The sequence below is a fragment of the Amblyomma maculatum genome, chromosome 11 (assembly GCF_055883805.1).
Source record: "Amblyomma maculatum isolate TAMU_Amacu chromosome 11, ASM5588380v1, whole genome shotgun sequence".
Taxonomy (NCBI): domain Eukaryota; kingdom Metazoa; phylum Arthropoda; class Arachnida; order Ixodida; family Ixodidae; genus Amblyomma; species Amblyomma maculatum.
Window position 1 is genome coordinate 29,889,157 of NC_139354.1, and position 9,588 is coordinate 29,898,744.

Below are 9,588 nucleotides of genomic sequence, written 5' to 3' on the forward strand. Positions count from 1 at the left end.
TTGCTCATTGAACGTTATCGTCTTTTTGTGCAATCCGCGTTAAGGTGAAGGTGATTGCGAAAAACGTCTGTGTATTGCCTGATGCCACAGCGCTTCAGCACCTCGACGCGCACAAAATTGATTCTGAATCATTCATTGCTGTGTCTGTCACCGTCGATTTGCGAAGTCGAGACAAAACATGAGCGAAGAAATATTGTTACAGCTGGAGAATGATGAGGACGAAGTGGCGCTCTCGTTTGTGGAAGATTAAGAAAAAAAAGTGCGTCGAATGGGCGGCCCTCGTAGCCTGGCTCCTTGGCTGTTCCTCAATACGTATATATCTTTAATCCTCTTTTGTAAATATATTTCTCCCTGTTACAAAATTATATGCCAAAATTTAAAAACCTTGAACAATTCACAAATTCCGTAGAATGTTCAGAACAGCGCGGTGCGCTATAATTGGACAAAGGCTTTATCGATGTGGCCATAATTACTTGCGCAACAAAATTATGCAAGGTGTTTTAATGGTTTTGAAAGCTGAGGTAGTGTAGAATAGGTGGAAAAAGTTTAAACAATGTGAAAACTGTTTTTGTTTTCCTAAAAATTTTCAATGTTCGCTGTTTTCTGTAAATTAGCGCGATCGTATCTCTGTATCCAAATGTCATAAAAATATGAGCTTTAGCTGTTTGCGGATAATTATGCTGAGAACATATTGTGGAATTATTGCTGCTCTACCATGAACCTTTTCTGAAATAAAGGCCTGCAAATTAGAAAATTTTCGTTTCCTGGGCCGATGTTTAGAATTTTTATAAAAACATCTACTCATACCCGAAAAGCGAACATTAACTGAATACAAATAAAAACATGTATATATTTAGTCGGATAATTTTCAGCTAGCTAACTTGAGCATAATTTGTATAATCTATAACCAAATTTGGCCAGAATAGAAGAGAAGCTCGGAACTCCGCCTCTTTGACATTATTAATCAGTCATCACGCAACAGTATATAATATTTTGAAGTAGATATAAAAGGTCGAACGACCATCCTTTGTTCGATCATAGGTGGCGAAAGGGAGGGGACGCGCGCATTTGTCGATGCACCAGCTGTATGGATTTACGCAAGAATGTGGATGGTAGATGGGGAGGCTTTCTATTTTTTTTAGAAAATGTTTGTCCGTGGTTGGCTTGAAGAAACAATGCGTTTGCGAACACACAGAACAAAACTATTTATTAGAACTCGACTCGAGCGGTGCGCGCTGGCGGCCGCTCATCGGCACGGTCCGAAGTCACGGCTGGCCGGTGCAAGCAGAAGAGGGCTGGGTAAAGGACGAATGGAATGTTGAGAGGGTCGTTGGTCTTTCGTTCCCACGCGCAGCCCTTGCGAACACAACACCGCGGCGGGAATCACGCGCTGGTTGAGCGGGTCGTTGTTCCCCCTCGCCTACGCGTCTACGTGCAAAACACAACAGACAGCATCCCCAGCTGCGCTGCTGTGCGGCCTCCTCCCGAAGCGTTCATTTCAGAGCTTGTTGGAGACGCTACAAGACTTGTGACAGCTTCTTAAACCTTTCTTTAATTTCTTCCCTCATTAATTTTGTTTTTCATTGTGCTGTGCATAATTTTCTCTTGCGCCTATACATGTGCATGTGCTCCGGTTGGTGCTTGCTACATATCAGTGAATAGCTGAGCTGTGAAATGTCGCCGGAGTACGGATTACAGCAACGGCGGGATACCATCGGCATTATCAGACTCAGTGAACGCCGTCATCTTAGACCGTGAGTATATATCTTTGCAGCATGCCATTGCTTCATAATTGGTTCTATATAATCTCCTACCAGTCCCAAATGTTCTCTTTCCTTATTCTCCTCGAAACAACTGCGCGAAGCATGACTTCAAGAACTAAGCGAATTTTCGTCCGGGTTACATGCAAGCAAGTGCGTGGACTTATTTGCTGGCTGCGATATGAATAGCATTTGCGCCGAAAATAGAGGAGCCGTGCGTAACAGGTGTGTATGTCACCAACACGTGACAGAACACTGCAGGCAGCCATTTGCGCAGTTTTTTTACTGTGCAGCGCGCCGCAATCAATTAGTAACCAGATACTATGCGCCCGGCTTTGTACATATATTTTGGACAGCCTCTCTTCTGCGCGCAGGAAGCCATGTTCACACAGTTTTTGGATTTTGTTAAGAGTTAAGGGCAGTTTTTTGTTTTCAGATGTACAAACGAAGTTTTGAAAACTGTTCGTGCCGTCTGTGCAAGCGAATTTTACAGTGGGGCAGACATGTGCGTGATGCCGCTTGATGACTAGGCTATAATTAAGTCATAATGAACCTCCACTTTTATAATGGTTAATATCATATTGAGGAATTGAAAGCCGTGAACAGCGCAAGTGAGCCCCTTTTCAAAATTTTCTTAATCGACGCCCCCCTTCTGAGCACGTGCCTTCAGGTGAGGGCGTTATCAGAAAGCGGCGACAATAGGAGAGCGATTTCGCAGACGCCCTTCGAGGGCGGGGGAAAATAACAATACAAGCAAAAAGGCACATCAGCCGTGTGTGCACTGCGTCCCTGTCACTGCAAAGTAAACAACGTGCACGCGGGACACAATGTACAAAACATTGACGGCCGGTATGAGGCAACCATATCGTCCGAAATATATTGCTCGCGAAGCGCTCGATGACGGCGCGCACTTTCAGGCGAAATGGGACAGGAAGTCAGGTCCGCCTGTTCGGCAATTACAGCTCTTTGTACCTCACGTGCCGTACCGTATGCATGAAGTGCACGCCATAGCCATCGTGCAAGAATGTTGAAACCGAAGCAGCGATCCACGTATTCTAATTCTATAGGAAATCATTTGGGAGTAGAAAAGAGCAACTTAATATGATGTGCATGGTTCTTTAATGAACGATATGTACAAATGGACGGTTGAATAGTTACAGTAATGGAGTGTTCCGCTAGAATTGTTTACGGCCGTGACCGCAATAAACATTACTCATATTGCTCTTAGCTTTAAGCTCTGGCATTGATAAGCCTATCTAAAGAACCGACTGGCAGTGACAGGTGTTTACAGCTGTTGATCAAAAGGTAGGCCATCATGCTATTATTGCAGGCATATTTGCTTCTTTTTGTACCTCTGTTTACTAAAACTTAATTTTGTTCCCCATTCCTAGGGACGCTGCACCTCTTACAACACTCACTGTTCAGTCGCTTTTATTCAAGTATACAAAAAGGAGGAAATGCGCATGCACTCATAGGATAGCCTGTCTTTCCGTTAACAGCTGCAAATAACACGCCACTGCTCCTCGGTACCTTGGAGGAAGTTTTCAATGGGTTACCTGAGATGCCTAGCAATTGCTGTAATATTTATACCAATCACTGCAGTGAAACAGAAAGGTAACACTGCATCACTTTAACTGCTGCATGCACCTATAAACGAGCCTTAATTTATTGCCTATTCTTATAGACGCAGGACCTCTTACTATAGGCTTTGTTCAGTAAGCAACCGTCTTTCATTGCTTCAATTTCTATCTCTCCACCACTTTCTTGTTGCTCTGGGTGTGATCATTTGATTTAATTGTTCAAATCATATTGTTTTATCATGTGTGAATGATTTAGCCTGCACATACATGCTTTCATTTTTTTAGATGCGCATCGGGAGCGTTTTTTACGTAGAAGTGGATCGATTGAGTTATATCACTGGTGCGAAAACCGACAACCCCCAGAAGATATGTGTCCTGTGGTTGGAAGGGCAATAAAGAAGAAGAAAATCAGCGGAAAAGCCTGCCTAAAAAAAGGTAGCACTGCATCACTGTAACTGCTGCATGCACCTTTAAATATGCCTTATTTTTATTGCCTATTCTTATAGACGGTGGACCTCTTGCTATTGGCTTTTTGCAGAAAGCAACCGCCTTTCATTGCTTCAATTCCTATCTCTCCACCACTTTTTTGTTACTTGGAGTGTGATCCTTTGATTTTATTGTTCAAATCATATTATTAAATCGCCGGTGAATGATTTCACCTACACATACATGCTTTCATTTTTTTTAGGTGCGCATCGAGAGTGTTTTCTACGTATAGATGGATGGTTTAAGTTGTATCACTGGTGCGAAAACCAACAGTTCGGTATACCCCCAGAAGATTTGTGTCTTGTGGGTGGCAGGGGTATAAAGAAGCGGATAATCAGTGGAAAAGCCTGCCTAGAAACTTACAAAGATGGTGCAAAAGCGAAATTCTGATCAGGGTTAGAGTCTGATTACTTCTGTTATCCCATTTCACTTGCTAGGTTATGTGACATATATGAAGCACCTTAGTATAATTTGTGGTATACTCACTGAAAATTGTGTAGACATTAACTTTTTTCTCGTTCAATTATTTTGAGTGACGCACGAATTAGAATAAAACGAAGTCATCCACACGTCTAATGCCCATAGACATTAGATGCGTGGATGAGCTCATTAATTGTGTTCCTATGTGAGCATGCAATAGTTTGTCGAATATATTATTATGTTAAAAGTTGATGTTTTTACTGTTAACCGGAGTAATACATATGCTCCATATCATAGCATTATTCGCCTGTAGTTTGTATCTGCTCTTTCCTAAATTGTATTCTACAAAGTATACGTGTGTCATCTCGTACGTCTATTTAACTAGCGAACAATTTGCAATCGAATCCCTTTTGTAATGTTTCAGCTACAAATAATGTATGACAGTTGTGACAATATAGGTAGCTTTAGGTATAACGTATAGCGCGAAAATGTTTAATATATGCGATGATATTTTTATTCACCGCATTGGCTAAACCAGCCTGTTGAAGAGACGAAATGAAAACAAATATGGATGTCTTCGGACAGGAACAGTAATCGTGGTGCCATGACCATTTATTTAATTAAATTCTCATATGTCGTGGGCTAATGTCTCGACACAAAGGAATGACCCTTAGGTTTGCCAGATGCGGCGTAGTATTCTCGAAAAAAAAAACGCCTATCACTAAAGCCGGAAAACGCCGTTTTTGTCGTTTCAAAAAGTTGCACGTTTGGAGGCCGGCTGGTTGCGTAAAATTTTGTCATCCACTGTTTTTTACTCACCGCATTTGGGTAACGTTTACTTGTATAAGAAGTATTAAAAGTGTGTTTCATTGATGCAGTTGATTTAGTAAAAAATCGCAAACTTTGCTTCAAGAACAACGCGCTACAAAAATGTTAATGTTCAACCTTACATACTGGCGTGACGCATTGCGTTGTTTGCACTAAAATATTCTGTGTTTATTACGCAGGTCATATTGTTAATTTAAGCCAGAATTTGGAGCTCTAAGCTGCTATGTGTGTTCTCTGTAACGCCACCAAAAGTTATGCTGGAAAGCGATTTGCTTAAGATTGTAATTATAAAAACTACACATTGAAAAATCATCTTCAAAAATATAGTATTGTTAGTGGTGGTCAAAGCTGACAAATGGAATAATATATTAATAACCTAGATTGAATACTATTGCACCTAGCAATAAAAAGAATGCAGGAAAGAGAAAAAGTTCAGCCTTCACTTGCGTTCTGCCATGAAATTGACAGAAATAGTGAATTAATACCATTTTAAGCTATATTAAGTATTTGTCCCAGAAGCAGAAAAACGGTGTTCAGCGCTGGCAATGTTTTAAATTTTACTTAAGGTAAAATGTTACTAAATTAAGCAAATACTAAATTGAAGTTTTGATGCCTATTCCATAAGGGGGAGCGATATAAGCACATCTATAGAACAAAAACAAGCATTTTTATATTTCTAATATTACATTTTGCAGAATTCAATATATTTAGTGACTCAAATTAACAAAGTACTTTGCATTGTTTCCACAGATTTTGATAAAAATTGATGTTGCGGCCGTTTCTTCAATTCTAATCAGTTTTCCTTATTTTACCATTTTCTTACTTTTGTCCAATTTCAAAATAATATGCAGATACACACACAAATCTAGAGCTTCAAATTTTTTCAGAAATAATGAATGGAACCTAGATAATGTAGAAAAATAGTTTCTGTGCCAAGATATTATTGGATCTTGCAAGAATGCAGGCTGAGTTTGGCCATTTTCAGCACAAGCACTTGGTTTAATATTTAATGTTATATTTTTAAACAGTATAACGCAACACTTTTTAGTCCGTGATATTTTTGAGGTACTGAAGATTTTTGAGACGGATTTGAATGAAAATCGAAGATGATCTTTTTTTAATTGCAGCAAATTTGCCCTTTACTGCTGTTTTCGAATTCTGAGCAATTTTGATGCGTTGTGGAGAACACACCTAGTGGTCTGGAGCTCCAGATACTGCCTGGAATTAAAAACATGCGTCAGGAAGTGAAAACATATTTAGTGCAACCAACCTAATGCATCATATGCCAGTACATAAGGTTAAAAATGAATATTTTTGCAGCGTATCGCTCCTGAAGAAAAGTTTGCGATTTTTTAATAACACAACTGCAAAAACAAAATAGGTTTCTAATAGTGTTTGTAAATATAAAAATGCATATATTTAGTGAGTAAAAAAGAGCAGATGACAAAATCATGGTATCCAAACTTGCAACATTTTGAAATGGCAAAAACAGCGTTTTCTACCTCTAGAGATGTACCATACAATTGTTGTTTTTTTTCGAGGAAACTACGCGTATCTTGAAAAACTAAGGTTAATTCTTTTGTGTCTAGATACTTGCCCACCACATATAAGAATTTCATTGGAAACGAAAGATGGACCTCGATTATGTTTCTTATCTAAGGCACCCATAATACGCTGTGAGAAAGCCAATATCAAGGGCATTTTTTTAATATGCCATATTTCGAACGGTTGTGCCATCTAAGAAAATTAGAAAGCTAGGCACACCTTAGGTGTAGCCAGCCCTCACTTTCTGTTACAGCTGCATTTGCTAAGCTGAATTAATGCGTTGATTACTTTATTTTAGCCACGAATATAGCGCTATTACGTGTCAATTTTAAAGAAAGGCCGCAGTGACGCGATTCCTGTAGAATTTGTAAGTGAAATCTGTAAACCTTACAAATCTACCCATATATATGATCTCTTGCAGGTTTTACTCAAGCTACATTACACCTGCTGCGCCCCATAGCTTGAGCCAAGGGTTATAAATAAACCATTAGAAACAGACGATGGAAACCGGTGGTGCATTGCTGGCAGCCACTTAGGACAGCGCAGAAAATTTTTATTTTTTTACGTAGGGAAGTGAGGTTATTCGCTTCAAGTACTAAATATTCACTTTAGACAATAAATAGGACTTACAGAGTCGGTGAGCACGTTCGGAAACCCCTGTTTCAATATTTGCGGTTAGAAACCTCATGTGTACCTTTTTTTCCAGCTGTAGATAAATTCCGGGTTATGTAGATACCGAAACCGTTACCAGCCCATTCGCGCACCTCAACTGTGCTGCTCACAACATGATTTTGAGCGGACAAAACAACCTGCCGCTAAGATTGCTAGCCCCATGCATGAGTAAGGGTGATATGCTGGCGATGGTTGCTTCGCGTCGGCCCTTTGGCGCACATGAAGGCTCGAGTTACAATGAGCGCGCCGAACTTTGCAATGCGGCTAATGACTACAAAGCGGTAAGGATATAAATGAGTTTAACAGTATTTTTCAGCTGTAAAATACAAATACAGTCTTGTTGGACGATGTGCTGGCGCGGACGAAGAAACCATAGGCAACTTGTAGTTCTAACGCTACACAGGGCTGTCGAGCCAAGCCAAGTCCTCAATTGTATTGTCCGGGAATCAGATTTCTGTATTTTCGTGGTTTTCTATTGTATCTGGCGTTCAAAATGCAGACGTGAGGGTTCTTTATCACAAATATTCAAACGTGTATTGTGCCGGTACTCTTCAAAGTAGCAACACCATTTATTGTGTAAGGCATTAATCTGGAATTTAGGTAAATAATGTCAATAAGGATTCCAAACAAAACCTTTTCTGTGGCGCTCAAGGTAGCTTCCAGCAATATATATCTGGTTTCCTTTGCCTGCCTCCGAAATGTTTTTTTTTTTTATCCCTTGGATCAAATTTGCTTGGACAAGCAGTATATGTGTAAAAATGATGCACCTGTGAGCTACCCGTTTAAGTGAGCTCCCGTTTAAGTGAACTACCCACAAAACCAGTCAAAAGCGTATATCAGCTAACCAGCGGCCAGTGCAGCAGTCGTGGGCTTAGATCGCTTGTGTATATTATATTTAGCCATTTAAAAAAAAAATGAAAATGGTCGCCGAACATTCTCTTGGTAACGATTATTAGTATAAACTGTTTGCACATCGCAGAAAGCGTAGGAGCGGCAAAAAACTAGCGCGCCAGTCATATGCGGAGACAGCCGATAATCAAGCACTAATTCCTAGTGTGGGATGAAACACTGGCTGTCTCAGCCGTATTGCTGTGGAGGCGATCAAAATGCAACAGGGCACATGCTATGCAATGTATGTGCGTCTTTCATCCTAATAAACCTAAGGCAGCTGAAACTAGTCTGGAACTCATCAGTATAGTGTTTCTCATTGACCATAAATTTCGGTACATGAATCCTGGAATTTTCTACATCTTCCTAAAATAATGCGCGCGATTTTATATGCCTCGTAATAGTGTTGTAAATTTTGTTTCCTCATTGTTTTTGTGCAGGTGCCATTTGCGAAAAAGTTGGGGTGGACGATTTGGAGGCACACGCATTTATTCGCAGGTGGCTGCCTGGTTCCTGTGACAGGGGGGGTGGAAGAAAAAGGCGTTATGCTGAAACCTCCCCTGGCGAACCAGGCATGCCACCTGTGAATGCAATTGCAGGGTCAGCCTCCTCACTACGCCTATGAATGTGCCCTCCAGCTCCCTGGCCCCTTCCACTTCCCGAGAGCCCGCCCTGCCCTGACCAACCCTGCCACTGCCCCGCTAACTGCTGCTGTGTGTGCCCTCAGCGCTGGCTAGTAACAACTGCCGTCTATAGTAACAATTGCAATAAATATTATCTTTTTGTGAACCATGCCCTTGTTTTGTGAATATCTACTGGTTGCTCATGAGCAACAATTTGAATTTATATGGCCACTCCTATTTGAAAGGCCAACATTGTCCCAGCAAGTTCGATGTGCTGTCACGAATATGGCTAGAATGAAAAAGGCTGCATTTTATGGCCTGCACAGGCAGTGCCACAAAATGTGTAATCTTGACATCATCAATGGCACATGAATGGAGTAGCCGGTGTACTCAAACCATTGTATTAATATTGGTATCGACAATATGCGGCATGAATGGAGTAGCCAGTGCACCTGCAATGGCTAACCATTGGTATGATATTGGCATTGACAATGGGCCATCAATGGAATAGCTGGTATTAAACAAATATTGGTAATGCAATGATGGTATAATGCTGGACAGTATTGGCAAGAATCATGGTGCATGAATGGAAAGTCTAATATTGTGCCTACATTGGTGGCTCCAGCTTGGTTGAACACTGGACCAATCTTGGAACGAAAGATGGTCCAAGAATGGAGAATGTAGTAAAATGCCCAAATGCCAATATCAGTCCAATATTGATGCCATTCTTTTCCAGTGATGAACCATTGTTGGACCAATGCTGGTGTGCTGCTATACTGACTGGCA

General features: G+C 40.8%; 1 long non-coding RNA gene across 1 annotated transcript; it reads left to right on the plus strand.

Annotated features, from left to right (window-relative positions):
• The first annotated feature begins 465 nt into the window (after positions 1 to 465).
• LOC146173299 (uncharacterized) lies at positions 466 to 8,968 on the plus strand. Its single transcript, XR_014701946.1, has 3 exons — positions 466 to 1,754; positions 3,626 to 3,775; positions 8,620 to 8,968. It is a non-coding gene; the product is annotated as an uncharacterized LOC146173299 (long non-coding RNA).
• Positions 8,969 to 9,588: the final 620 nt, after the last annotated feature.